The following is a 15,315-nucleotide window of genomic DNA, read 5'->3' as shown; positions in this document are numbered from 1 at the left end:
AACAAAAATCCAGAAAATCACATTGTATGATTTTTAAGTAATTAATTTGCATTTTATTGCATGACATAAGTATTTGATCACCTACCAACCAGTAAGAATTTTTCTTTAAGAAGCCCTCCTGTTCTCCACTCATTACCTGTAATAACTGCACCTGTTTGAACTCGTTACCTGTATAAAAGACACCTGTCCACACACTCAATCAAACAGACTCCAACCTCTCCACAATGGCCAAGACCAGAGAGCTGTGTAAGGACAACAGGGATAAAATTGTAGACCTGCACAAAGCTGGGATGGGTTACAGGACAATAGGCAAGCAGCTTGGTGAGAAGGCAACAACTGTTGGCGCAATTATTAGAAAATGGAAGAAGTTCAAGATGACGGTCAATCACCCTCGGTCTGGGGCTCCATGCAAGTTCTCACCTCGTGGGGCATCAATGATCATGAGGAAGGTGAGGGATCAGCCCAGAACTACACGGCAGGACCTGGTCAATGACCTGACCTAAGTTCCAACTCTGTGTTTGTCAATGAAGCGAGCAAGTAGTAGCTAGCAGGCACATTGAGCAGCCAAGCCACAATCAGTTTATCAAGTCACTGGCGAGTGGTGACGTGTGTGCTTCAGTGCCGTTTAGGTTTTTACAACTTTCTCGCTATCTGTTACCAGAGTGTCTGCCAGTGTTTCATAGGGAATCATGTTACAAAACAGGTCCACAGGGGGACGGACACAAGATGCTCGCGAATGGGTTTTGGAATATTGACAAGTTGTGATACAATTGCGCTCTGATCGTCTCAATTCTCATTTTGTCTCATAAAGTGGCAGACTCGAGTGATTGACACTATCAAACACATCAGCAAGTGGCCACTCCATAAAGGGCTTAGGGCCAAGGGTTATTTCAACATAACATTGGTGAGAAATTAATGTTTCTGACTCATATCGATGCCACATAGGCCGTTTAAAAAAGGGGCAGTTTACCTTTAAAAATCGTATTTTCTGGTGCTCCTAAATTTGATGTTGTGCTCCTACATTTTTAAGGTTGGGAGCACCAGTGCTACCAATTATTTATTTTTTAATTTAGAGCCCTGTCTGTACCCTAGCCAAGTCTCAACTCATATTGACTGTGATCTAATGCCTTCAACTGCAACTCGACCTGACCCTGTCAGACCTCCTCATTGGCTACTGCACATTTACTGTCAAACCTTATAGGTCGGTATGAGATCTCAGTAGACCAGTAGACCTCCCTTGTCACATTCTATGTTGCCTACTGAAAGCAGTCAGATATCAGGAAAAAAATGTGCCTGAAGAAAAAGTATAAAAAAATATAATGGCTTTGAAAGACGTGCTCTACGTCCTACTGGCTGTGATGCAGCTCTGGGCCAAGTACAGATGAAGGCATGCTTTCAGCTAGCTGACAGGCTGCTGTAGACAGACTCCCCTTACCCAGTAAAAAGAGCACATCATATGGAGAGAGCACACAGGCAGAAGACACACACTCTCTACCCCTCTCTTTTTCTCTCTCTTTTTTTCTCTTTTTCTTTTTCTCTGTCACACATGCAGAATACACAAGCAAACACGCTCACATGCACATGTGCACGTACACGTGCACGCACGCACGCACGCAAGCACACACACACACCCAACCCACTCACCTCACACACGTCTGAGTGAGTTACAGTCTGTAGTCTGTGTGTGGAGTGACAGGGAGCCTATGAAAGGCCTTGTCCCAATTCCGGGGATATGTGTGAGGGACACTGTACGGCAGTGTGTGATTGTCTATGCTTGGCGGGTGGGCATTGACCGGAACTATTCAGCCTCTGGAATTTCCAGGAGGAAGAATTGTGGCTCTCCTCTTTTCATGTTTTTGTTTTGTTCATCCTTTGTTACTTTTCTCATTCAACTCTCTCTTTTCTTGGCTCTCTCTCCTCTCTTTCCCCCTTTTAGATCATTATTATTGACTCATTCTCTTTCTTTCTCTAATTCCATTCACATTACACTCTCTTTCTTCCTCTCTCTATATCCGTCTCTCTCTCTCTCTCTCTCTCTCTCTCTCTCTCTCTCTCTCTCATACTTCCACTGTCCTTTCTATCATATACAGTACCAGTCAAAAGTTTGGACACACCTAGTTTTTCTTAATTTTTACTATTTTCTACATTGTAGAATAATAGTGAAGACATCAAAACTATGAAATAACACACATGGAATCATGTAGTAACCAAAAAAGGGTTAAACACGTTGCAATAGTGTTGGTGGAATGTCCTGAGAGTGCCCTGACACTGAAAGACAGTAAACGTGCAGAGTTGAAGGTAGTGGATAACACTTACTGTATACGTACCAGCATATCAATGAGCTGGTATCCAGTCACTGAGGAGTGAACAGTAGGCTACTGGTCATGATTCACAAACACAACCCGTCGCTCTACAAATCACATCCAAAAAAAAACGTCCCTCTTTCGAAACCAAACCCCTCCCCGTAATGTTAATCACTTGCTACATTCTCGGTTAATTTCAGGTTATTTTCAGAACTAGTTAACATATTCAAGTTTCAAAACCTCACACTAAAAAGGAACAAAGATATTCAACTCTCTCTTTCCCATAAACAGCCAAATTCCAACCAGGGAGATGAAAACAAGACCACCTAAACCAGTGTGGACGTGGGGAGGGATTGGAGCTGCACATCTCTGAAGGGTCAAAGGTCACCAGGCAGTTGATGGTTGTCCTTTGCTGTCTCTGCTCTGGCATTGTGCTCTACTTTAGTCCTGTGACATGATCGATGGAGCACTGCTCCACTGACATTAAAGACTGTTTTTCTCCACCGTTTGGGATTGAGAGGTACAATAAGGCCACACGGAGAGAGAGGCTCAGTGGAGAGAGAGGTAGATGGAGACTGGCTGTGGCTGGGGTGGACTGTAATGTTTGGGGACTGGAGAGTGGGGACTGTGGAATCCAGGCAGGCAGCACCGAAGTGAGACACAGCCATGCCTTGCGTTTAAGGAGGGAAGAGCGGAAGGGAGGGAACCTATACAGAAATACACTAACAGTCAAAAGATTGGGACACACCTAGTTTTTCATTATTTTTACTATTTTCTACATTGTATAATAATAGTGAAGACATCAAAACTATGAAATAACACCTATGGAATCATGTGGTAACCAAAAAAGGGTTAAACAAATCAAAATATATTTCAGATTTTAGATTCTTCAAAGTAGCCACCCTTTGCCTTGATACAGCTTTGCACACTCTTGACATTCTCTCAACCAGCTTCATGAGATAATCACCTGGAATGCATTTCAATTAACAGGTGTGCTTTGTTAAAAGTTAATTTGTGGAATTTCTTTCCTTCTTAATGCGTTTGAGCCAGTCAGTTGTGTTGTGACAAGGTAGGGGTGGGATACTGAAGATAGCCCTATTTGGTAAAAGAACCAAGTCCATAATAGTCCATAGTATGCACTCACTAACTGTAAGTCGCTCTGGATAAGAGCATCTGCTAAATGACTAAAATGTAAAAAATTTAATATTATGGCAAGAACAGCTCAAATAAGCAAAGAGAAACGACAGTTCATCATTACTTTAAGACATGAAGGTCAGTCAAAAAATGTCAAGAACTTTGAAAGTTTCTTCAAGTGCAGTCGCAAATACCATCAAGCGCTATGATGAAACTGGCTCTCATGAGGACCGCCACAGGAAAGGAAGACCCAGAGTTACCTCTGCTGCAGAGGATAAGTTAATTAGAGTTACCAGCATCAGAAATTGCATCCCAAATAAATGCTTCACAGAGTTCAATTAACAGACACATCTCAACATCAACTGTTCAGAGGGAGCTGCGTGAATCAGGCCTTCATGGTCGAATTGCTGAAAAGAAACCACTACTAAAGGACGGACACCAGTAGGAAGAAGAGACTTGCTTGGGCCAAGAAACACGAGCAATGGACATTAGACTGGTGGAAATATGTCCTTTGGTCTGAGTTCAAATTTGAGATTTTTGGTTCCAACCGCCGTGTCTTTGTGAGACTCATAGTAGGTGAACGGATGATCTCCATATGTGTGGTTCCCACCGTGAAGCATGGAGGAGGAGGTGTGATGGTGTGGGGGTGCTTTGCTGGTGTCATGACTCTCATGTGATGGTTTCACGTGAGAAGCCCAAGATCGGAATACAGAGAAGCAACAGTCTACAGATCGCTCTCTCTCACTCCTGCAGAACAAAGGAGAGATTGTTGGGGTGGGGGGTTGATGTCATTAAAACTTTTATAAAAACTTTAAAACATTGTAACTTGAGGAGCTTTCATACTGTACATTTCAAGTTTGCGTCCATTATAATGTTTAGGAAATATCCAGGAGGAAGATAATATTTTTATAGAGATGGGAAGATGATTTTGGTTCATAATCATAGTGTTCAGAATACAGTGAGGGAAAAAAGTATTTGATCCCCTGCTGATTTTGTTTGCCCACTGACAAAGACATGATCAGTCTATAATTTTAATGGTAGGTTTATTTGAACAGTGAGAGACAGAATAACAACAAAACAATCCAGAAAAACGCATGTCAAAAATGTTATAAATTTATTTGCATTTTAATGAGGGAAATAAGTATTTGACCCCTCTGCAAAACATGACTTAGTACTTGGTGGCAAAACCCTTGGCAATCACAGAGGTCAGACGTTTCTTGTAGTTGGCCACCAGGTTTGCACACATCTCAGGAGGGATTTTGTTCCACTCCTCTTTGCAGATCTTCTCCAAGTCATTAAGGTTTCGAGGCTGACGTTTGGCAACTCGAACCTTCAGCTCCCTCCACAGATTTTCTATGGGATTAAGGTCTGGAGACTGGCTAGGCCACTCCAGGACCTTAATGTGCTTCTTCTTGAGCCACTCCTTTGTTGCCTTGGCCGTGTGTTTTTGGTCATTGTCATGCTGGAATACCCATCCACGACCCATTTTCAATGCCCTGGCTGAGGGAAGGAGGTTCTCACCCAAGATTTGACGGTACATGGCCCCGTCCATCGTCCCTTTGATGCGGTGAAGTTGTCCTGTCCCCTTAGCAGAAAAACACCAAAGCATAATGTTTCCACTTCCATGTTTGACGGTGGGGATGGTGTTCTTGGGGTCAAAGGCAGAATTCCTCCTCCTCCAAACATGGCGAGTTGAGTTGATGCCAAAGAGCTTGATTTTGGTCTCATCTGACCACAACACTTTCACCCAGTTCTCCTCTGAATCATTCAGATGTTCATTGGCAAACTTCAGACGGGCCTGTATATGTGCTTTCTTGAGCAGGGGGACCTTGCAGGATTTCAGTCCTTCACGGCGTAGTGTGTTACCAATTGTTTTCTTGGTGACTATGGTCCCAGCTGCATTGAGATCATTGACAAGATCCTCCCGTGTAGTTCTGGGCTGATTCCTCACCGTTCTCATGATCATTGCAACTCCACGAGGTGAGATCTTGCATGGAGCCCCAGGCCGAGGGAGATTGACAGTTTCTTCCATTTGCGAATAATCGCACCAACTGTTGTCACCTTCTCACCAAGCTGCTTGACGATGGTCTTGTAGCCCATTCCAGCCTTGTGTAGGTCTACAATCTTGTCCCTGACATCCTTGGAGAGCTCTTTGGTCTTGGCCATGGTGGAGAGTTTGGAATGTGATTGATTGATTGCTTCTGTGGACATGTGTCTTTTCTACAGGTAACAAACTGAGATTAGGAGCACTCCCTTTTTTTCCCTCACTGTACTTTGCCCCAGTAACAAGCCATGCCCACGGGAGCTCAGAAAGAGTGTCCGCATGATGTAAACGCCCTCTTTACCAGAGTGCATAAATGATTGAGTTAAGAATTAACGAAGGAGACTAGAGAGACTCAAGCTGCAGCTTTTGTCTATATTGGTCCCGACCCTGAAAATCAACACGAGGTGAAGACAAACAAAGTTGCCTCCACTAACAATCAATGTTACGGCTGAGTAGCTGTTCTAAGTACTGTATCTAAGAAGGTGAATTTAAGTGGGACCATCCTGTTACTCTCTTCAAACCATCGACTACTACACTGCTCTCATCACCCCACAGGGGATCATCGACACGGTTGATTAGCCGTCCTCAGCAGACCACTTCCAGAACGAGTGAAAGGAAACAACAGAAATACACTACAAAGACCTCCAACACGTAAATACATGCATTACTTCTTACCAAACGGGCGGCAGTTCGGGGCAAGGTATTAGGATTACTGTGAGCGTAGTTCCATGTGTATCCAAGTGTTTTCGCTCTCTCTCGCTCTCTCTTTAACTTGCCATCTGTTGTAGCAAGTGTCATATTGTGTTAGTCCACTAGGGACTCGTTTTCATTGTATTAAGTTCTAATCCCTAACCTATACGTGTATGTGTTTGTATCTTTTGTTGCCATTTTAATTAGTTAGTAAATACAGTTGAAGTCAGAAGTTTACATACACTTAGGTTGGAGTCATTAAAACTCGTTTTTCAACCACTCCACAAATTTCTTGTTAACAAACTATTGTTTTGGCAAGTCGGTTAGGACATCTACTTTGTGCATGACACAAGTAATTTTTCCAACAATTGTTTACAGACAGATTATTTCACTTATAATTCACTGTATCACAATTCCAGTGGGTCAGAAGTTTACATACACTAACTTGACTGTGCCTTTAAACAGCTTGGAAAATTCCAGAAAATGATGTCATGGCTTTAGAAGCTTCTGATAGGCTAATTGACATCATTTGAGTCAATTGGAGGTGTACCTGTGGATGTATTTCAAGGCCTACCTTCAAACACAGTGCCTCTTTGCTTGACATCATGGGAAAATCAAAAGAAATCAGCCAAGACCTCAGAAAAAAAATGGTAGACCTCCACAAGTCTGGTTCATCCTTGGGAGCAATTTCCAAACGCCTGAAGGCACCACGTTCATCTGTACAAACAATAGTACGCAAGTATAAACACCATAGGACCACGCAGCTGTCATACCGCTCAGGAAGGAGACGTGTTCTGTCTCCTAGAGAATAACGTACTTTGGTGCGAAAAGTGCAAATCAATTCCAGAACAAAAGCAAAGGACCTTTTGAAGATGCTGGAGGAAACAGGTACAAAAGTATCTATATCCACAGTAAAACAAGTCTTATATCGACATAACCTGAAAGGCCGCTCAGCAAGGCCTACAAACCTGACTCAGTTACACCAGCTCTGTCAGGAGGAATGGGAAAGAATTCACCCAACTTATTGTGAGAAGCTTGTGGAAGGCTACCCGAAACGTTTGACCCAAGTTAAACAATTTAAAGTCAATGCTACCAAATACTAATTGAGTGTATGTAAACTTCTGACCCACTGGGAATGTGATGAAAGAAATAAAAGCTGAAATAAATCATTGTCTCTACTATTATTCAGACATTTCACATTCTTAAAATAAAGTGGTGATCCTAACTGACCTAAGACAGGGAATTTTTACTAGGATTAAATGTCAGGAATTGTGAAAAACTGAGTTTAAATGTATTTGGCTAAGGTGTATGTAAACTTCCGACTTCAACTGTAAATAATTACATACATTTGTGTGGTACGGAATGATCAGTAAGACCCGTGTTCGTGCAGACTTAAAGAGTCTACGTCTTTCAGAATGAGACCGATATGAGGTAAATTATTAATAAATGACTGTTAAATGATAAGAGATATCTAGATATCTTTAGAGTTCATTCGGGGAGCAGTAACTCGTTAAACAACTTTTCCCATGGTGCCCCAAATTCCTAATGAGTTAATTGTTACATTATTAATTTAATCTAGTAACAATTAAACATAGTAGGTAATTATTCTATAAATTATAGTCATCACAATAATGAAAGTCACGTCACGACACTGGTGACACTGTCTGTGATTTATTTAGAAATCAAGGCACACTTAACCAGCATGGCTACCTCAGCATTCTGCAGCGATACGCCATCCCATCTGGTTTGTGCTTAGTGGGACTATAATTTGTTTTTCCACAGGCTGTGTAAGGGCTATTTGAACAAGAACGAGAGTGATGGAGTGCTGCATCAGATGACCTGGCCTCCACAACCACCCAACCTCAACCCAATTGAGATTATTTGGGATGAGTTGGACTGCAGAGTCAAGGAAAAGCAGCCAACAAGTGCTCAGCATATGTGGGAACTCCTTCAACACTGTTGGAAAAGCATTCCAGGTGAAGCTGGTTGAGAGAATGCCAAGAGTGTGCAAAGCTGTCATCAAGGCAAAGGGTGGCTACTTTGAAGAATTTGTTTAACTCTTTTTTGGTTACCACATGATTCCATATGTGTTATTTCATAGTTTTGATGTCTTCACTATTATTCTACAATGTAGTCTCTATCTACCTCTCTCTCCACTGAGCCTCTCTCTCCGTGTGGCCTGATTGTACCTCTCAACCCAAAACGGTGGGGAAAAACAGTCTTTAATGTCAGTGGAGCAGTGCTCCATCGATCATGTCACAGGACTAAAGTAGAGCACAATGCCAGAGCAGAGACAGCAAAGGACAACCATCAACTGCCTGGTGACCTTTGACCCTTCAGAGATGTGCAGCTCCAATCCCTCCCCACGTCCACAGTGGTTTAGGTGGTCTTGTTTTCATCTCCCTGGTTGGAATTTGACTGTTTATGGGAAAGAGGGGGTTTAATATCTTTGTTCCTTTTTAGTGTGAGGTTTTGAAACTCGTCTATGTTAACTTGTTCTGAAAATAACCTGAAATGAACCGAGAATGTAGCATGTGATTAACATTAAGGGGAGGGGTTTGGTTTCGAAAGAGGGAAGTTTTTTTTTGGATGTGATTTGTAGAGCGACGGGTTGTGTTTGTGAATCATGACCAGTAGCCTACTGTTCACTCCTCAGTGACTGGATACCAGCTCATTGATATGCTGGTGTGTATACAGTAAGTGTTATCCACTACCTTCAACTCTACACGTTTACTGTCTTTCAGTGTCAGGGCACTCTCAGGACATTCCACCAACATTATTGCAACGTTGAAGCAATGCTTAATGGTAAGAATATAACATGACATTTCAGCACATTGAAACACATGGAAACAATGTTGATTCAACCAGTGTGTGCCCATTGGGTTATAGATTCATTTTACAAAACCTATTCTTCTCCAAGCAACTCTCCCAAGAGAACAGCAATGTTACATGAATTAGGATCATGTCCTATTGATTGGAAGGGTAATGGTTATAGTGCCAATATCTTATTGATCCAGCTACTCATATTGACTGGCAGCTGTCTGCCCTGGTTAAACTCTCTGTTAGTTATTCATAGATATGTCAGTTTCAATGTTAACAACTCAGACATCTTTAGTTGTAATATCCATGCAGAGAAACTTGACAGATGCTGTCTCAAAGCAAACAAAATGAACATGCACACTTGTGCATTGCATTCCCAAAAGTGCTTTTCTTTATTAGACGGATGTTTCGACCTGTGATGGGTCAGACTTGCATTCTTGAAGCACTTGATTGACGGGTTATTACCACACAAATTAGCCATCTCACAGGCTTTTATTGCAGTATTATGCTGCCCACATTTATTGTAGCAATTTCCAACCTTCAAATCAGTGAACGTTCATTCATTTCAAACAGTAATCTTCTCGTCATTACAACCACTCACATGAACAACACAACTACATACTGTACCACACAGCGTTTCCATGAGAACAAAGGCATTGTTGTTGGTCTGGAGATCAGTATTCCTCTCAGGGAGGTGAGAGAGAGGAGCATGCCCACTGCCCACTCCCTTGTCAAGCTCTGTGTCTGTCTTCTCTCTTTTCCTCCTCTTTTTCATTCTCTTTCTGGCTCTTGTTCTCCCCCCCCCCCCTCCTCTCTCTCTCTGTCTGTCTCTCCACCCTCTCTCTGCCCCCCCCCCCACTTCCCTTCTCTCTCTCTCTGTCTCTCCCTCTCCCTCTCTCGGGTGAGGAGGTGTCTCTGACTCTCTGTTATCACAAAGACAGGGCTTGTCACTGTATCACTGTGTACCAGGCCATAGGGAGCTTTCCCAGGGCTGGTGTGAGGGCATGGCAATTGCACTGTGCCTTGCATCTGACCAGCCCTCTGAGAACTAGACGCTACCGCACATAGGATGACTTCACCCATGACTGGGCAGAATATCACATTCATTGAACTAGATATTGATGGATGCTAATGATGGTGTGTCTGTGTGTGTGTGTGTGTGTGAGTGAGTGAGTGAGTGAGTGAGTGAGTGAGTGAGTGAGTGAGTGAGTGAGTGAGTGAGTGAGTGAGTGAGTGAGTGAGTGAGTGAGTGAGTGAGTGAGTGAGTGAGTGAGTGAGTGAGTGAGTGAGTGAGTGAGATAGATAGATAGATAGATAGATAGATAGATAGATAGATAGATAGATAGATAGATAGATAGATAGATAGATAGATAGATAGATAGATAGATAGATAGATAGATAGAGAGTGGTAGACTTTCCATCATCCATTTTCTATCTTATTCTCTTCCTCCCCTCTTACCCTGTTGGACAAGCAACATGGTCTTACGAGCATGTAGGGATTTATGCAGCAGTGGGAGTCATTCAGTAACAGAGGCTGTAGGAGGAGGACATGGTTTATGACCCTGCTACTGTCTCTGGTTAGAAGAGGCACGCCTTAGCATTCTGGGTGATGAATTGAATAGGTCAGGCCATAGCTTGTCTTATACTGTGGCAAACAGCACTGCAGAGCCTCAGTGTCACGGAGTGGCCTGCGCAAACACACACACATGCACACCTAGTTTGGTTCTAAAGGCTTGTGGTGTACTTGAGAAACATTGTGGTGTACAAACTGGAAACATTCCCAGGACATTAGCTAACATTCCCATCAGATTCTAGTTAGGGTTTTATCTAACATTAGGATAACATCCCAAAAACATTCAAATAATGTTTTTGATAACAATATGTTTTTTTCTTCTTCAGATTTAGTGCACTCCTGAGTGGCGCAGTGGTCTAAGGCACTGCATTGCAGTGCTAACTGTGCCACTAGAGATCCTGGTTCGAATCCAGGCTCTGTCGCCGCCGGCCGCGACCGGGAGACTCATGGGCGGCGCACAATTCGTCCAGGGTAGGGGAGGGAATGGCCGGCAGGGATGTAGCTCAGTTGATAGAGCATAGCGTTTGCAACGCCAGGGTTGTGGGTTTGATTCCCACGGGGGGCCAGTATAAAATAAATAAATAATGTATTCACTAACTGTAAGTCGCTCTGGATAAGAGCGTCTGCTAAATGCTAAAATGTAAAAAATGTAAAAATATTTAAAAATAAATTAAATTTTCAACACAATAATATAACAAAATATAAACAAAATTGATGCAGTCAATCTCTCCTATACTTTGAGCCAAGAGAGACTGACATGCATGTTGTTGACATTAGCCCTCTGTGTACATTGAAGGGCAAAGACGTGCTGCTCTGTTCTGTGCCAACTGCTGTTTTTTTAGGTCCTTCTTTGCAGAACTTGACCATAATCACCATGACCCTGATACTAGTATCACTACTCCACTACTCTACATCACAAACAACACCAAATATATCCCCCATGTGGTGTTATTATTGAACTGTCACAGACTCCTCTCCTTCATGTGGAATAATGGCTGTTGTTCAGAGTGTGTGTGTGTGCGTCTGTGCATGCATGCGTTTGTGTGTGGGCGTGTACGCATGTGCGTGTAACCTGTGTAAAGTGTGTTTTACGGTCAAGTTATGCTGCCCTGCTCAGATTTTTTAATTAGAAGTGACTTTCCCCACCCAAAACAAATTGATTCCCATGGGAATTCTGTCAGACTTCGGCAGAACATTGAAAGATAAATTGCGAATAATATATCCTTGAAGCTTTTTGGGCCATTTTTCTCAAGATCCAGTCGTCTGAATACTCAATTGAATTAAGCTAGCTGGAGGGGCTCCAATACTGAGATACTGCTTTATAAGCACCAAGACTCTCAAGAGTTCAGGAGTCTGAATGAAAATGGATACCTGACTTCATAAGATTACTGCCCATCGACTTTTGTATTAAACTTTAAAAGTTAGGTTGAAAGTCTCTGGCAAAAGTAAGATATATTTTGAAGGATCATGGTTTGAATGTTAATATGATGTATGTGTCTGCAGTGTGTCTGTCTTCTTTTGCCCATGCAAGGTTCTTTAAACGCTTCCTCAACGTTGAGAGAACATTAGCATGTCTTATTATTAGGGCCCTGTGTTGTTTTTTTACAACATGACCGGACTATGAAAAACTCTGAGGCCCTAGTAACGCAATAGCCTACATCAAGGGACCAGAGTTTTTCCTGAACGGTTCGTGTAGTTAGGAAAAACTCAAGCAAAATGGTTCCCAAGGGCTCCCTCTCTCAGATCCATAACAGGGAGTTGAAATAGCCTCTGGTTAAATTAAGGACTACGCATAACATTATATGGCACGAATGTCCCTGAGTGACTTCTAATCAATGTTTCTAATTGTATGTTGTGTTCCAGCATGGCTGTAGGAGGTACTACATTTGAACACGTCTGTATAGACGTGAAACACTCATCAGCTCTCATTGCAATCAACAGTAGCCGGGCAGCAAGTCAGCTCCTATTACAGTATACGCTAACTTTAACTGCGGTAGCTAGCCTGTGGTCATTATATCGTATCTTTTCAACAAGGCTATCAGTGTTACAGATGAGTTTCTCATGTTCATTAGTAACATATCATTTATTGATAACTGTTCAAGGTAATCTAGTCCTCCCAGCGTTCTATCCGTGATTTAAAACTCAGCCATTCTTCTCTTGAGTCTTTTTGAAGGTATGTGTGAATTGAATGTGTAATGTAAGTCTCTGGCTGAGTCTCAAATCGCACCGTATTCCCTATGTCCATATGGAATAGGGTGCCTACTTAGGGCACTACTTAGTGCACTGATTTGAATAACGTTAAGCTTTGATTTGATTTACTTTTAGCTAGGGCTGACCAGGGCTCATAGGAATAGGGTGCCATTTGGGACTTATTATTGATCTCTGTAATCTGCTATCCTCTCCTAGGTCAAAGTATCAGTAACACAACCACAGGACAGGAGTTCACTGCCAGTTCTTAGATCAATACTGTTTATGACTGCTCTTCCCTGTTACCCATATAATAGCACCATAGCTGCTGACAGTCTTATCCATGATTTGTAGCAGTGCAGTATTTCATTAAGGAGAGCGAGAGGGGACACGGTGTGGTCTGTTCCACTGGTCCTAGATTAGTTGCGGCTGAGTTAGGAAGCAGGCGTCCCAGTTAGCACCCTCCTCTGAGTGCCCCCCCCCCCCTCCCCTTTTCTATATCTGATTTAGGTTCAGGTGATAAACAGTGTTTCACTTAAAGACATGGGAAAGATATGGAATTCAGTGTAGCAAGATTGATGGAGAAAGGAAATGCTGACGCGTGCAGGGGATGTTTGTCGTGTTGGAGTGGGTGTGGGATTTTGTGTGCGTGGGGTTGATATATGTCTGGAATTAGTCATGAAAGTAGTGTAATGGAAACTGTTACTGTTCATCCTCCCAATGCTATGTTTACAGGTTAGCCTATGTCAGGGATAGGCAACATGGCCCCCAAAAGGCTAGGGCCGGCTCTGACTGCATGTGTGGGTATGCAGACCCGCAAGCCACTGCGGCCCCTCATGATAAAATCAGATTTTTTGTGGCCTCCCACTCCCATCAAAGTTGCCCATTCCTGGCCTATGTCCAGGTTATGGAAGAGCTATTTCAATGTAATACTGCCACCTATTGGTGGTTTTGTGTGGTACATACATACTCAGCCATGCTGATACTGGGGCTTTTTTTGAAGGTTAAGATGATTTGCCATATGTATTTGCCATATGTATTTGCCATATGTATTTGCCATATGTATTTGCCATATGTGAAGATACTGTAATAGATAGCTGTTACTTTCATATCTCCAACTGTGTTAGATCCATGTGATTCATATTTTATGTATCTAACATTGACCCATAAGAGTCTAAGCCCTGTCTAAGCCGGGGGGCTCACATTAGTTTTCAAAGTGACACCGTCATTGGATGCCACCTTTCCAACAAGTCAGTTCGTAAAATGTCTGCCCTGCTAGAGCTTCCCCGGTCAACTGTAAGTGCTGTTATTGTGAAGTGGAAATGTCTAGGAGCAACATCGGCTCAGCCGCAAAGTGGTAGGCCACACAAGATCACAGAACGGGACCGCCGAGTGCTGAAGCGCGTAGCGCATATAAAACGTCTATCCTCAGTTGCAAGACTCACTACCGAGTTTCAAACTGCCTCTGGAAGCAACATCAGCACAAGAACTGTTCGTCGGGAGCTTCATGAAATGGATTTCCATGGCCGAGCAGCTGCACACAAGCCTAAGATCACCATGCGCAATGCCAAGCGTCGGCTGGATTGGTGTAAAGCTCGCCGCCATTGTTCTGAGGCTGGTAACTCTAATGAACTTATCCTCTGCAACAGAGGTAACTCTGGGTCTTCCATTCCTGTGGCGGTCCTCATGAGAGCCAGTTTCATCATAGCGCTTGATGGTTTTTGCGACTGCACTTGAAGAAGCTTTCAAAGTTCTTGAAATGTTTCATATTGACTGACCTTCATGTCTTAAAGTAATGATGGACTGTCGTTTCTCTTTGCTTATTTGAGCTGTTCTTGTCATAATATGGACTTGGTCTTTTACCAAATAGGGCTATCTTCTGTATACCCCCTCCCCCTTACCTTGTCACAACACAACTGAATGGCATTAAGAAGGAAGGAAATTCCACATATTAACTTTTAAGAAGGCACACCTGTTTATTGAAATGCATTCCAGGTGACTACCTCATGAAGCTGGTAGAGAGAATGCCAAGAGTGTGCAAAGCTGTCATCAAGCAAAGGGTGGCTATTTGAAGAATATAAAATATATTTTGATTTGTTAAACACTTTTTTGGTTACTACATGATTCTATATGTGTTATTTCATAGTTCTGATGTCTTCACTATTATTCTACAATACAAATAAAGAAAAACCCTGGAATGAGTAGGTGTGTCCAAACTTTTGACTGGTACTGTAAGTATTCAGACCCTTTGCTATCATACTCGAAATTGAGCTCAGGTGCATCCTGTTTCCATTGATCATCCTTAAGATGTTTCTACAACTTGATTGGAGTCCACCTGTGGTAAATTCAATTGATTGGACATGATTTGGTAAGGCACACACCTGTCTATATAAGATCCCACAGTTGACAGTGCATGTCGGAGCATAAACCAAGCCATGAGGTCGAAGGAAATGTCTGTAGAGTTCCGAGACAGGATTGTGTCAAGGCACAGATCTGGGGAAGGATACCAAAACATTTCTGCAGCATTGAAGGTCCCCAAGAACACAGCAATCGGGGGAGAAGGG

This window comes from Coregonus clupeaformis, chromosome 19, assembly GCF_020615455.1.
Source record: "Coregonus clupeaformis isolate EN_2021a chromosome 19, ASM2061545v1, whole genome shotgun sequence".
Lineage (NCBI taxonomy): Eukaryota > Metazoa > Chordata > Actinopteri > Salmoniformes > Salmonidae > Coregonus > Coregonus clupeaformis.
This window is presented reverse-complemented; position numbering follows the sequence as displayed.